The sequence below is a fragment of the Dasypus novemcinctus genome, chromosome 22 (assembly GCF_030445035.2).
Source record: "Dasypus novemcinctus isolate mDasNov1 chromosome 22, mDasNov1.1.hap2, whole genome shotgun sequence".
NCBI lineage: Eukaryota > Metazoa > Chordata > Mammalia > Cingulata > Dasypodidae > Dasypus > Dasypus novemcinctus.
In genome coordinates this window covers 14,048,238-14,063,475 of record NC_080694.1, presented here as the reverse complement: position 1 = coordinate 14,063,475, position 15,238 = coordinate 14,048,238, and the positions used below count along the sequence as shown (strand labels likewise).

Below are 15,238 nucleotides of genomic sequence, written 5' to 3'. Positions count from 1 at the left end.
AAGGGGCAACAGTGGAGGTGAGGTTGCTGAAATTTCCTGGTATTAAAAAAGAAAAAAAAATCCTACAGACAGATGCCTTGATGAACCAAACCTGTCTGAGAAACTTTTACAAAATATACATTGAACGATGTCCATGAAACCCACATGGTATTGGAAGCTCAACATCTTCAGAATTTCAGTTGTCCTGATGTTCCAGCATCATCTAAGGAATATTCCTGTGTAAGTCTTCCACTTGTAGTTCCCACGTGTGTTCATGGATGGGATTTTTGGAAAGGTCTGTCTTCTTCACAGCTTGAGAGCAAGGCTCAGGTTTGCACACCTGAAACACACCCAAGACCGTCACATACTTTCCTATTGAGTCCACAGAACAGGCAAGAATTATTAGAATATTAGCCAAGAAAAGTGTTCCAGGCAGCTCAGCGGGGCACGGGAGGGGCCAGGAATTCAATCCAGGTCTGTTCTGACTCCAAAGCATCCACATCAAACCAACCAACCGCTTGGAATTCAAGACTCTCTTGGTGGAAGGGCCCTCACAGGAGAGGGAGTTGAGAAGGAGGGTCCACGCATCCTTTGGGTCTCCTCAGCTTAAACTTCACACTTGCCTCCCAGGTCAAGCCAGTGTCACTTGCAGCATCCTGCACTTCCTTATGGCTCCACTGGGATCACTGACTGGGAAATTTGTCTGTGTCCCCACCCACACCCCACCTCAGGGCATGTCTATCTGGTCTCTGCTGCAGCCCAGTGCCTCCCACACTGGGGCGCTGTACTGTTAATGAACATTGATATAAGATGCGGTCCAGTGCCTGTCATTAAAAAAAAAAAGCTGGTTCCTCGGATCGTTTATGTGCCAGGCAATGGGCCAGGTGCTGGGAACATAATTGTCCTCCTGGGGTTCAGTTTGCCAGGGCTTTTCCAAGTGTGATCCCTGGACCAACAGCATCAGAGATACCTGGGAGCTGCTTTGAAATGCAGATTCATCGCCCCAGCCATCCCTACAGACTCAGACGTCCTGCGTGGGGAGCTCAGCCCTCCAGGTAAGGCCCACGCAGGCTCACATGAGCACAGCTGGGGTCAAAGAGGCAAAGGGTGAGCTACAGCCTAAGGCAGTTCCCTGAAGGAGCCTGCGGGAAGGTCCCCCTTCCCAGGGCTTAGGGAGCGCTTCCCTCAGGAAGAGGTTTCCGAGTTGATTGCTAGGGATGAAGAAAAGTTTCTAAATACATTCCCATATCTTGATGAAAAAGTCACCAGTGGGGAGGTGATGCTGGGGTCCCTCCCCTGGATCCTCTGATATTCTTTAAACCGGCTGCAGGCGATGCGTCTCATCGAGGAAGCTGGGATAAGGCTTGGCAGGGGCTCGACAAGGAAGGAAGAGGACTGGAGAGCAGGGACGGCGAGGGCAAGGCCCGGGGTGGGCAGCCCCGTCGGGCCCTCTGGCGGGCACCGAGGAGCAGCCCCGGGCTCGAATCCAGCCTGGGCAACCTCCGAGTGCCCCGGGCCCCGTCCTGCAGTTACCCGCACCAGGCCGCGCATCGAGAAGGGACCCCCGGGTCCCGCGTCTCTCCTCTCCCCTGCCCCCCGCCCCCCGCCTCCCCCCTGCCCCGCACCCACGCGGCTCCAGCTCCAGCCGCCAGGCCCACAGCGCCGAGCCTCGGGGCGCAGTCCAGGGCGCGCTGCAGCTGCTGCGCGGGCACTTGAGCGACAGCGACCGCGGGGCTTCACGGACACCGAGTCCGGCGCCTTCATTCTGCTCCTCTCTAGATCCTACAATAACGTTCCACTCCACAGATATTTAAGGTTCAAATAAATTTTAATTATTTGCAGGAAAAAAAAAAAGGCATGGTAATTTCTAGTTTTATGATCTGCATATTCAAACAAATATATCCTAAAATATTTTCAAAACTTTGATTCAGAACTTCTGGAAAGTTACAAACTCAATTTATAGTCATTCTTCTCTTAAAAAGTCTATCTCTGCTCATGTTGGAGCCTCACTACAGCAACAGAATTCAAGATAGCAAGGTTCATCATGAAGCCTTAAATGGAATGATCTGCAAAATAGAATATTTTAAACCGAGTAAGACATCTTTTTGTAGCTGAAAGGATCGATTACAGCATATTTTCACATATACCCTTGCTTATTATGGAATTAACGAGTTAAAAACATACTCCAAAATGATATACGAAGTCTGCTATTTCAGGTAATCTCCTAAGGGAAATGGTTAACATGATGATTGCTTGGTCACAGATAGGAAAAATAATAATTTCTTTCTGTTAAAGTCTCATTTTTATTTTTAAATGAAATTGTCAGACATTTTCTAAAATAGGTTTACCTTTTCAAAGCAGTAATGGAGAACTAAGATAAAAATCATTAGTTTCAATTGCTAAACTCTACTCAACGTTATTACATGCACCAAAATTACACATATCTTTTCTGTATGAACTGTTAAAATAATCTTCTGGGTCCTTGAGTTACTTACTTTCTCCATCAGAACACAAACCAAATAAGCAGCTTCCCTAAGGATGCAATTGCTAAATTTAAAATACTGGGGGGGGGGGGGGGGGGGGGCGGGGGAATGAAAGAAAAAGGCAGAGACATTGTATAGACAAAAATCTAAATTTTGCAGTTTTTGTGTGTGTGACCTGCATATGGGGGAAATTCGTATACACTAGTGAAATTAATACTAGCTATAATGTTCCGTGCTGCTCAAATAATATGGACTCTTGATCCAGGTGTGCAATGGTGTCACTGTATGTTTCTTCCTGTGTCAGCAATATAGTTTGCTGCTATTTAAGAACCCAGAAGTTGTAGAAATTTGCTGCAGTTTTTTTTCCATTTGTGATTCGACATAGCTCAAACAAATTGATAGCAGCTCCAGCTTTAGCAAGAGTTCACTGAAGACCAAGAAGTTTTGGCTGAGTTTTTTGGTTCCATCTTTTCTCTTCTAGATCCTGATCACCCCCAGAGGCAACTTCATTATCTTCTTTCTCTTTCTCTTTTTCTTTCTCTTTTTCTTTCTTCTTTTCTGGCAGAAATTCTCGCCCTGGTATTAACTCACAGATTTTTGGAGGATTTCTGGAAGGAGCTCGACATGGGGTCTTTCCATCTGCTCAACCATCTGAGAAGGCATCAAGGCCCTGGGTCAACTTGCCCAGGCTTTACTTAACTCCTTTAGGTGGGGGGGGGGGGGGCATGGCTGCCTCATCCATATTTGCTCTGCTGGTTTCCATTACTGACTCCTGGAGGCAGCTCAGTTCTTCCAAAATAGGCTCATCATAGCATCATGTTGCTGATGTTGCTGTGGCTATTCTTCCCTGGAAACTTCTCAATTTTCAAATTCCTTAAGGAACTCATCTAAATTATCAACTTCTCCTCCTTAACTCCTTTTTCTAAGGTCTTGTGGTACCAGCAGTGTAAGGCAGCATGTAAAGATCTTGAGTAGTCTATTATCCTGCAAATGCTGAGCAGGTAAAGAGAAGTGTTTCCAATCCTGCAGTCTCTTTCCACATCATCAGTTTCTTGGTGGGTGGAGTAGATCCAAAGTAATAATTATATCAGAATAATCACTAAGTTGGGCTCTAATTGTCTTCTATCCAATTCTTTGACACTGCCAACAATAATCCTTCTTCCTCTTGGCAGGATTATCAATAGCTTCCAGAGCAAATGCTTCTTCATTTGGAACAAGTGTTGTTTGATCAGTCATAGTTGGCATTGATCAACAGAATCCATGGAATCAGGACTAATCAATCCCTCCCATTGATATTTTTTTTTTAATATTTATTTATTATTATTTTTAATTACATTAAAAAAAATATATGAGGTCCCATTCAACCCCACCGCCCCCACCCCCCACTCCCCCCACAGCAACACTCTCTCCCATCATCGTGATACATCCATTGCACCTGGTAAGTTCATCTCTGAGCATCACTGCACCCCATAGTCAATGGTCCACATCATAGCCCAGACTCTCTCACGTTCCATCCAGTGGGCCCTGGGGGGATCTACAGTGTCCCATAATTGTCCGTGAAGCACTATCCAGGACAACTCCACGTCCCGAAAACGCCTCCACATCTCATCTCTTCCTCCCGTTCCCCACACCCAGCAGCCCCCATGGCTACCGTTCCCACACCCATTCCACATTTTCTCTGTGGACATTGGATTGGTTGTGTCCATTGCACACCTATGTCAAGTGAGGGCTTAGATTGCACATGGGTACTGGATGCACTCTTCCCGCTTCTAGTTGTAGACACTCTAGGCTCCATGTTGTGGTAGTTGACCTTCTTCAACTCCATGTTAGCTGAGTGGAGTAAGTCCAATAAGTCAAAGTGTAGGAGCTGAAGTCTGTTGAGGCTCTGGGCCTGGGTGTCATATTATCAGTCCAGAGATTCAAATCCCCTACATATATCTTAAACCCAGCACCAACTACAATTCCAATAAAGTAGCATGCAAGTCTTGTGAAAAGAGATCCCCTCTGAGTCCATTTCCATCACGCAGAAACACCAGCTCCAAAGAAGGGCCATCTGTCATGGCAGTGAACCCCTTCTGCCATGACCATAGAACCCGTGGGTCTCTTTATCCCTCAAAAGAACCAATACCTGGGGTTGTATCTACCTTATCTGTCTCTTAGACTCTGTTCAGTTGTACATAGGGGTATTCCTTCTGACAACCTCCAGACTCTTTTTTAGAGACTCACAGCCTTATAATCTCATTTCTCCTTTCCATTTCCCCCTTACATTAGGTCAAACCGCTTCCCGAAGTCATGTTATTATATGTAGACAGGTATATTCTGCTGTTCCGCATTGAATCTTTAATTCAAGGTCATTTTCTAGTTCCTTCTTCAGCTGGTATGTGGTAGTGATCCCTCGTGCCAGGGAGGCTCATCCCCGGGTGTCGTGTCCCACGCTGGGGGGAATGCATCACATGTACACGCTGAGTTTGGCTGTGAGAGTGGCCACATTTGAGTAACATGAAGGCTGTCAGGAGGAAACCCCCAGGCACAATGCTACTCTAGGCCTTGTTCTTATTGCAGGTGCATAGGTTCAAAAGTGTAGCCATTAGTATCAAGAGCCCACTGTTGGGCCCTCCTTCCTTCCTGGTTCTTGCCGTTGCACCTGGAGGATTGCCGCTGCTCTCCCAGGGCCCACAACAGTGACCCCCCAGCCAGGAGCCCAGTACCCCCCCAGCTGTTGTTTTTAATTGTTTCCACTATGAGTATATATAGACATTACCATATACCCTGGGCATATGCCCTGTATAACTCCCTATCAACCATATATATCCTGTCAATAACATCCCATATCAGTATTCCTCCGCTGCCATTGTTGAACCACTCTGTGATCCAAAACTTCCCGTAAAGTGAATCCCAACATAATGTCAGCTTCAGAAGAGTCTTAGATCACCAAAATTCATATATACAATATACAGTATTTCCCCAGATCCACCATAAAACCTTTTCCCTTCCACAGCAATAATCTTTTAACTTATTCATATCATATTTCCTGAAACTGATGTACAGATTCCGAAACTATAGTTTTCAAACAAGGTAACATTTCTGCTTACTATGTGGTCCATACTTTAGGTTGTACAGTTTTCTAAATTTTTTAGTTATCCTATGTTTTGTCTTATGGTTTTCATTATTAGTCTGTCGTCCTCTATATGTTTTTGGTGTAATATTAGCTGTTTTATATTCATCCTTGTGTACTCTCACATAACTCCTCTTTTGCCCCCTTATTTACCTTTGTTCCATCCATTGCACGTCCATTTTCCCCTCCCCTTAGGGCCCACAACGCCTGCCAATCTAATGCCCTGGGAGCCGTCCTTTCTCACGAGAGATACAGTTCTCTCTGTTCGACGGCATTAGTCTTCCCCAGGATATGGGTCCACCCCACCCAATGGTAGAACCCACCTTGGCAAAATGAGCCTTCAGCTATTCCCTCCGGAGTCCGTCCCGCATCAGACCATACCCCCTGAGCGTCCTAACCAGGTAACCCTCCTACTTATACTTTGATACGTTTTACTCAACATTTAGTTCTCAATGAACTTCTGGCACTCTCCCATGTTTGTATGTTGCCCCTCCCTCCCACCTATTTCTTGGACCATATTACCCCTCTTCCCATCCCCAGCCCCCCTCAAACCCAGAAAACCCCACCCGAAGGTAACCCCTTGCCCCCATTTTGTCCCTTCTTTGTGCTCATACTTACCCCCAGCTCATCACAGATTCCACCCCTACAGACATTAACTCACAGCCTTCCTCCACCCCCCAATTTCCAGTAAGCCACTTTTCCAGACTCTAGCTCTCTGAGGCAGTTAACTTATTTCATATCATTGAGGTCATATAGTATTTGTCCTTCAATGCCTGGGTTGCTTCACTCAACATAAGATTCTCAAGGTTCATCCATGTTATCACGTGCGATTGTAGTGTATTGGTTCTTACAGCTGAGTAGTATTCCATTGTGTGTATATACCACATTTTATTGATCCACTCATCTGTTGATGGACTTTTGGATTGATTCCAACTTTTGGCGATGGTGAACAATGCTGCTATGAACATTGGTGTACATATATCGGTTTGTGTCCTTGTTTTCAGATCTGATGGGTATATACCCAGCAGTGGTATTACTGGGTCATATGGCAAATCTATGGATAATTTTTTGAGAAACTGCCAAACTGTCCTCCAGAATGGTTGGATCCTTCTGCATTCCCACCAGCAATGGATGAGTGTTGCCCTTTCTTCACATCCTCTCCAGAATTTGTATTCTACTGTTTTTTTCATGGCTGCCAATCTTATGGGAGTAAGATGGTATCTCATTGTAGTTTTGATTTGCATTTCCCTGATAGCTAGGGATTTGGAGCATTTTTTCATGTGCTTTTTAGCCATTTGTATTTCTTCTTTGGAGAAGTGTCTGTTTAAATCTTTTTCCCATTTTTTAAATGGGTTGTTCATCTTTTTGTTTTCGAGATCTATGAGTTCTTTATATATGCAAGTTATAAGTCTCTTATCAGATATATGGTTGCCAAATATTTTCTCCCATTGTGTGGGTTCCCTTTTTACTTTCTTGACAAACTCCTTTGAGGTGCAGAAGGCTTTAATTTTGAGGAAGTCCCATTTATCTATTTGTTCTTTTGCTGCTCGTGCTTTTGGTGTGATATTCATGAAGCCATTTCCTATTACCAGGTCCTGTAGATGTTTCCCTACACTGCTTTCCAAAATCTTTATGGTCTTGGCTCTTATATTTAGGTCTTTGATTCATCTTGAGTTGATCTTCGTATAAGGTGTGAGATGGTAATCCTCTTTCATTCTTCTACATATGGCTATCTAGTTCTCCAGGCACCATTTGTTGAATAGGCCATTCTCTCCCAGTTGAGAGGGTTTGGTGGCTTTATCGAATATTATATGGCTTTATATATGAGGTTCTATATCTGAACTTTCAATTCGATTCCATTGGTCTGTGTGTCTCTCCTTATGCCAGTACCATGCTGTTTTCACTACTGTAGCTTTGTAGTATGTTTTGAAGTCAGGAAGTGTGATTCCTCCTATTTCGTTTTTCTTTTTCAATATGTCTTTGGCTATTCGGGGCCTCTTTTTATTCCAAATAAATTTCATAGTTAGTTTTTCTAGTTCCTTAAAGAAGGCTGTGTTGATTTTTATTGGGATTGCATTGAATGTGTAGATCAGTTTTGGTAGGATAGACATCTTAATAATATTCAGTCTTCCTATCCATGAACAGGGAATATTCTTCCATTTATTTAGGTCTTCTTTGATTTCCTTGAACAATCTTGTATAGTTCTCGATGTATAAGTTTTTTACCTCTTTAGTTAAATTTATTCCTAAGTGTTTGATTTTTTTATTTACTATTGTGAATGGTATTTCTTTCTTGATTTCCTCCTGATCTTGCTCATTATTGGTGTATAGAAATGCTACTGATTTTTGCGCAAGGATCTTATAACCTGCGACTTTGCTAAACTCATTTATGAGTTCTAGGAGCTTTGTTGTAGATCTCTCAGGGTTTTCTATATATAGGATCATGTCATCTGCAAATAATGAAATTTTGACTTCTTCCCTTCCAATTTGAATGCCTTTTATATCTGGTTCTTGTCTCAGTGCTCGAGCCAGTACTTCCAAGACAATGTTAAATAGGAGCGGAGACAATGGGCATCCTTGTCATGTTCCTGATTTTAGAGGGAAGGATTTCAGGATTTCGCCATTGTAAACAATGTTGGCTTTAGATTTTTCATATATACTCTTTATCATGTTCAAAAAGTTTCCTTGTATTCCGATCTTTTGGAGTGTTTTTATCAGGAAGGGGTGCTGTATTTTGTCAAATGCCTTTTCTGCATCTATAGATATAATCATGTGGTTTTTTTCTCTCAATCTGTTTATATGGTGTATTACATTGATTGATTTTCTTATGTTGAACCATCCTTGCATACCTGGAATAAATCCCACTTGGTCATGGTGTATAATTCGTTTAATGTGTTGTTGAATATGATTAGCAAGTATTTTGTTAAGTATTTTTGCGTCTAGGTTCATTAGAGAAATTGGTCTGTAATTTTCCTTTCTTGTGGTGTCTTTGTTTGGCTTTGGTACTAGCGTAATGTTGGCATCATAGAAGGAATTAGGCAGTGTTCCTTCTGTTTCGATTTTTTGGAATAGTTTCAACAGGATTGGTGTTAGTTCTTTCCGGAATGTTTTGTAGAATTCACCTGTGAAGCCGTCTGGCCCTGGGCTCTTCTTAGTTGGGAGATTTTTAATGACTGCTTCTATCTCTTTGCTTGTGATTGGTTTGTTAAGATCATCAATTTCTTCTTTCGTCAGTATGGGCTGCTTATGTATTTCTAGGAATTTGTCCATTTCCTCTAAATTGTCATTTTTGTTGGAATATAGTTTTTCAAAGTATCCTCTTATGATAGTCTTTATTTCTATGGGGTCAGTGGTGATATCACCTTTCTCATTTCTTATTTTGTGTATTTGCATCTTTTCTCTTTTTTTCTTTGTTAGTCTCGCTAAAGGTTTGTCAATTTTGTTGATCTTCTCAAAAAACCAGCTCTTGGTCTTGTTTATTTTTTCAAGTGCTTTCTTATTTTCTATTTCATTTAAATCTGCTCTTATCTTTGTTATTTCCTTCCTTCTTCTTCCTGTTGGGTTACTTTGTTGTTGTTTTTCTAATTCCTTCAAATGTGCAGTTAATTCTTCAATTTCTGCTCTTTCTTCTTTTTTGATATATGAATTTATGGCTATAAATTTCCCTCTCAGTACCGCTTTTGCTGCATCCCATAAATTTTGGTATGTTGTGTTATCATTATCATTTGTTTCAAGGTAGTCATTGATTTCTTTTGAGATTTCCTCTTTGACCCACTGTTTTTCTAAGAGTGTGCTGTTTAATTTCCAGATTGTCGTGTGAAGTCTGGGTCTCTGTCCCTTGCAAATTTCCAGCTTGACTCCACTGTGGTCAGAGATATTGTTTTGTATGATTTCGATCTTTCTGAATTCATTAAGCCTTTCTTTGTGGCCTAGCATATGGTCAATCTTGGAGAATGTTCCATGTGTGTTTGAGAAAGATGTATATCCTGCTGTGTTTGGGTGTAATGATCTATATATGTCTATTAGATCCAGCTCTTCTAATATACTGTTCAAATGTTTTGTTTCTTTAGTGATTCTCTTTTGAGATGTTCTGTCCAGAGTTGAGAGTGGTGTATTAAAATCCCCCACTATAATTGTAGATGCATCTATTCTTTCACTTAGTTTTTCCAGCATTTGCCTCACATATTTAGAGGCGCCCTTGTTAGGAGCATAAATATTTATGATTGTTCGATCTTCTTGACAAATTGTCCCTTTCACTAAAATATAGTATCCTTCTTTGTCTCTCACAATTGTTTCGCATTTAAAGTCTATTTTGTCTGATATTAATATAGCTACTCCTGCCTTTTTTTGGTTGTTGTTTGCTTGTATGATTGTTTTCCAGCCATTCACTTTCAACCTCCATGAGTCTCTGGGTCTAAGATGTGTCTCTTGTAGGCAGCATATAGATGGGTCGTATTTCCTTATTCAGTGTCCCAGTCTGAATCTTTTGATAGGTGAGTTTAATCCATTGACATTCAGTGTTATTACGTTTAGAGAGTTATTTATGGTAGCCATATTTTGGTTGGATTTGTGTTTGTTATATTTTGTTTGTATTATTTTATTTTCCCCTTCTATTTTTGTCTTTCTTGTTGCTTTTACACTCTCCTCCATGTCTGACTGTCCTGTTTTTTCCTTTCTTCCTGCAGAATTCCCTTAAGAATTTCTTGAAGGGGAGGTTTCTTGTTGATATACTCTTTCAGTTTCTGTTTATCTGTGAATATTTTGAACTCTCCATCATTTTTGAATGCTAGTTTAGCTGGATAGAGTATTCTTGGTTGGAAATTTTTTTCCTTTAGTACCTTGACTATATCATACCAGATGAGAAATCAGCACTTAATCTTATGGAGTTTTCCCTTGTATGTGATGGTTTTCTTTTCTCTTGCTGCTTTTAGAATTTTTTCTTTGTCTTGAGCATTGGATAATTTGACAAGTATATGCCTTGGGGTGGGCCTGTTGGGGTTTATGACCAGTGGAGTGCGCTGTGCTTCTTGGATATGTACATCTGTCTCTTTCAGTAGATTTGGGAAGTTTTCATTCATTATTTCCTGCAACACTCCTTCTGACCCCTTTCCATTCTCTTCTCCTTCTGGAATGCCTATAATACGTATGTTTGAGCGTTTTGCGTTATCATTCAGGTCCCTAAGTCCTATCTGGATTTTTTCTACCTTTTTATTGACCACTTCTACTATCTGTTTGATTTCCAATGCACTGTCTTCCACATCACTAATTCTCTGCTCTGCCTCTTCTAGTCTGCTGATATTTGCTGCAAGTGTATTTTTGATTTCTTGAATTGTGGTGTTCATTTCCATCATATCTGTTATTTTTTTGCGCATGTCTGCAATTTCCCCTCCAAGTGTTGTCTTCATGCTGTTAACCTCTTTCATTACTTCATCAACTATGTGATTAGACCAAATACCATTGATTGTATACTTTGGATTAATTGTATGTTTTATTAATATGTATTAATAAAATTGATTAAAAAATGAAGACCTAGCAGGGAAAACACAGAACAAGGAACAAATGGGGCCAAGCAAGTAGCAATATGATACAATTAAACCTAAACATATCTATAATTATAATTAATTAAATAGTCAAACACCACAATTCAAAAGGAAGAGATTTTCTCATAAGATTACATGCTCAACCCAAATTTATCTTGCCTTAAAAATGCACTTTAAACATAAAGAAACAAGTATGTTAAATATATAAAATATTAATAAAAATATACAAGTTAACACTAAAATAAATTTGACTTCACAGCATAGGTTCTATTAAGTTAAAGAAGTTAATTCCACAGTAGTTAACATGATATTAACAAGATAACATCAAAATATGAAACACTTCTCCAGCAAATAACACAACCTCAACCTGCATTTACCCTCACTGACTTAGTTTGATCAAAAGCCCTAGAGCAATATTATTAGTAATCTAATCAAAGTCCCCTCAGTTGAATTTAATGCAATCAAAGGGTACCACACCCAGAGGAATAGATTAATTTACAAACATAATTTTTTTTGGTGTTCATAAAATAATTTCATACTGTCATAATGGCTAATTATTTTTTGACCTACAAGAGATTGCTGTGCATACACCAGGCATTATTGTAGGAATGATGGGTCTTTATATATGAAAAACCTATAGGAAACTCTACTGATAACTTTCTGTCTATCATATTATTTTTTAATATAGTGTAACAATGTAACAGAATTTTAAAAATTGAAATGGAAATAACTTAACGTTATGTATTCTTGTCAAAAGAAGTTGAATACCTACTAATAAATAATCTTAATCATAAATTTTCTAAATGTGCCACTGAAAAATGGTTTGTCAATATTTTTTGGCTTGAGCAAAATGTAGTTATCGAAAATCTATTTTTGTCAATATTAAAAGCAGAATAGAGTATCATTAATCTAGCTTACCAACCACATCTTTATCACATCCTTCTGTTTTATATTATTTACATTCTAAGGATATTTTAAATTTATGAATAAATACATTATTCTCTGTTTTATAGTTGCATATAGCAGGCAGCATTAATATATAACATTTCTTTATAGTATTCTACAGATTTAAAAGGGATAATTAGAAAGAAATCTTTCAGCATGTAAGTTTTAGAAAATAGCCTTAAGCACTGATGTTTCAGGCATCAGTGTATGTGCAAATTTTGGAAGGGAAACCTAAAAAAAAGTATGCTTGTTTTGTTTCTATGCAGTTTCAGTAAAATGACTATTCCTTAGAACCCACTTAAGTTCTCAACAATTGGAAATAGGCAATAAAGTTAATTTTGCATTTCGCAAATAACCTCATCAACATGGGATTATCTTGAAATAATTATCCTAAGGCTTTCCCAAATACAGTTTTCTGCTCATCATTTTCCTTACAGCCTCTTTTATCTGCTTGTTTCTAAGACTGTAGATAATTGGGTTCAAGAAAGGAGGGACTATAGAATAGAACACAGATGTGATCATGTCCTGAATTGTGGGTGAGGCGGGTGAGCTGGAGGTTGGCTTCATATACACAGCAAGAGCTGAGCTGATAAATACGGTCACCACAAGAATATGAGGCACACAGGTGGAAAAGGCCTTTCCTTGCTCTCCTCTGGTTGGAAACTTAAGCACAGTAGAAAATATGCGAATATAAGACATGGTGATGAAAGCAAAGCAGCCACCATCAATAACAACTGCAAAGATAAAAAGAGAAATTTCATTGCTTAAGATATCAGAGCAGGAGAGCTTCAATAGAAAATGCATGTCACAGAAGAACTGATGGACCACATTGGACTGACAGAAGGGCAGCCGGAAGGTGTTTCCAGTGAGGAATCCTGCAGAGAACACACCACTGAGTAGGGCGGCCAGTGTCATCTGGACACAGAGCCAAGGGGTCATGATCACAGAGTAGTAGAGGGGCTGGCAGATGGCCACATAGCGGTCCCAGGCCATGATGGTGAGCAAAACCAGCTCTATTCAAGCAAACCAAAGCAGAAAGAAGATCTGGGCTGCACATCCTGCCATGGAGATCACCCTGTCATCAAGCAGGAAGATGACACATGCCTTGGGTATTGTCACAGAAATGTAACACATGTCCAAAGCAGATAGATTTCTGAGGAAAAAGAACATAGGGATGTGAAGTTTCTTATCCAGGGTGGTTACTGCGACAATGAGAAAGTTGCCCATCAGGGTTGCCAAGTAGATCAGAAGGAATAGCATGGTGTGCAAGACTCTGTACTCCCAAACTTCAGAAAATCTTGTAAGCAGGAATTCTGTTACAGTGGTAGAATTGGGCATCTTTGAGGACTGTGCTTTAGACATCAAGAAATAATGGAGAATCAATGTGAGAGAAAAAAATTAACTTGAATATATTAACATAGTGTTGCTTTAAACTCCTTAATCTTGTTGCTTCTTTATCTTACTTCCAGGGAAGAAACAAATTTTATAGAGACAGCAAATTACAGCTTACAACAAGTATGGGATAGGGTGGGAGAAAAATTTTATTGCCTAATGAGAGCAGAGTTTCTGTTTTAAGTGATGAAAATGGGATTTTGATGATGGTGGTACAGTATTTTGATTGTAACTAATATCAAATGATTGTAACTAATATAAAATGATTAATATGAAGAATTTTGAGTTGTATATATGCTGCAATAAAAAGTACAAAAATATTGTTTAAGAACATGTAACATTTGGTTAATTTTCATTATATAGCACTTACTTGCAGAACAATTGGTGTAGTGGAAGATTGAGTTAATGTAGGTAAGTTCTATATTTATCAACTCATTAGAATTATTCTATAAGTGTTGACACTGAATGGCATTAACTGATCATCAATCACAGTCTGGATAAGCATAGAAGGTTACTATTGAATGAGAGCCCCTCCAAATTTTACATGTGGTTGTAATCCATTACTTGCCCACAAGGTAGAAATTTGTTTTTTTCCACTTCCTTAAATATAAATTTTGATACTGATTTCACTTTGAAATTCTCTTAAGAATTGCTGTCTCTGATGACTACATTCTTATTAGCTACATATGTCTCTGCCTTGCATTTGTTAATAGGTACTTTTTATTTTGACACTGGATTTAACAAGAAACCTCCCCCCCCGATTATTTATTAGACTCTTTGTAGCTTGCGTTTGTTCCTTTCTTAGCCAAGATCATATAAGCAAACAAATGAATAACACAAGCCTCATTTTTTATTTATAATTCCCTATGAAATTTCTTCACTCTTATTCACATATCACTTACTCTAATTCTCAATATAACCCTGAAAATTTGGAATTAATATATACAATTTAAAAGTGCCAAGACTAGTCCAATTACAGTTCAAGAAAATAAATTTTGCATGGAAATGTAGGAGAAAGGACAGGCATTCAAAACAAGGTTTATGTGGGCAGCTAACCTTGAGACATGGCATATTTCCTTCATCAGCTCTCCTGAGCCTCCTGAGCTTCACTGTTTCCTACTACACCAATCCCAGCCCCTCATGCCAATGACCATTTACTTGTACAATTCATTCACAACCTGTCAAGTACTTCTGGAGGCAGGAGAGCAGTGTTTTAGGATGTTTAAATCACTGTGATACAGAGCTGAAACATCACTCCATTGAGTTCCTACATATTGAATATTAAGTGCTAAAGAAATACCTTTCAAACTAATCTCCCTACGATTCCATATTTCCACATTTCCTATCCATATTCCCTATATTGTCTGACTGTTGCAATTTAGGAAAATTTATTATGAGCTGTTTTCTAACCCTTCTAATACAGTAAAATATGTTTCCCAGGCTCTTACAAATATCAACATAGTTTCATATCTATTTAAATTTCCTGAGATATCCTATTCTAATAACTTAAGTATACCAATAAAATATTGTTCTGCATTTTCACTCACTCTTCTCCCTTATCTGCTATTTTATAATGAACAGAGTAATCCATTTCTAGGACTCTAGTCTTCATTCTTTCGCCTCTTGCACTGATGTCTTTTCCCACTAAATGCCTTTTTCATTCTTTTCCATGTTTTTGAACTTAAATAAATGCTTAGGTTTCACTGTTCAAACTATGTATTCTGAAATTCTGACCCAATAATTAAATATCTTGTTTTTTCTGCAATTTTCATTCATTAGCCTTTT

The 15,238-nt window shown here is 39.4% G+C and overlaps 1 pseudogene; it reads right to left on the bottom strand.

Moving 5' to 3' along the window:
- Positions 1-2,701: 2,701 nt before the first annotated feature.
- Positions 2,702-13,054, bottom strand: LOC101411711 (double-strand-break repair protein rad21 homolog pseudogene; annotated as a pseudogene).
- Positions 13,055-15,238: the final 2,184 nt, after the last annotated feature.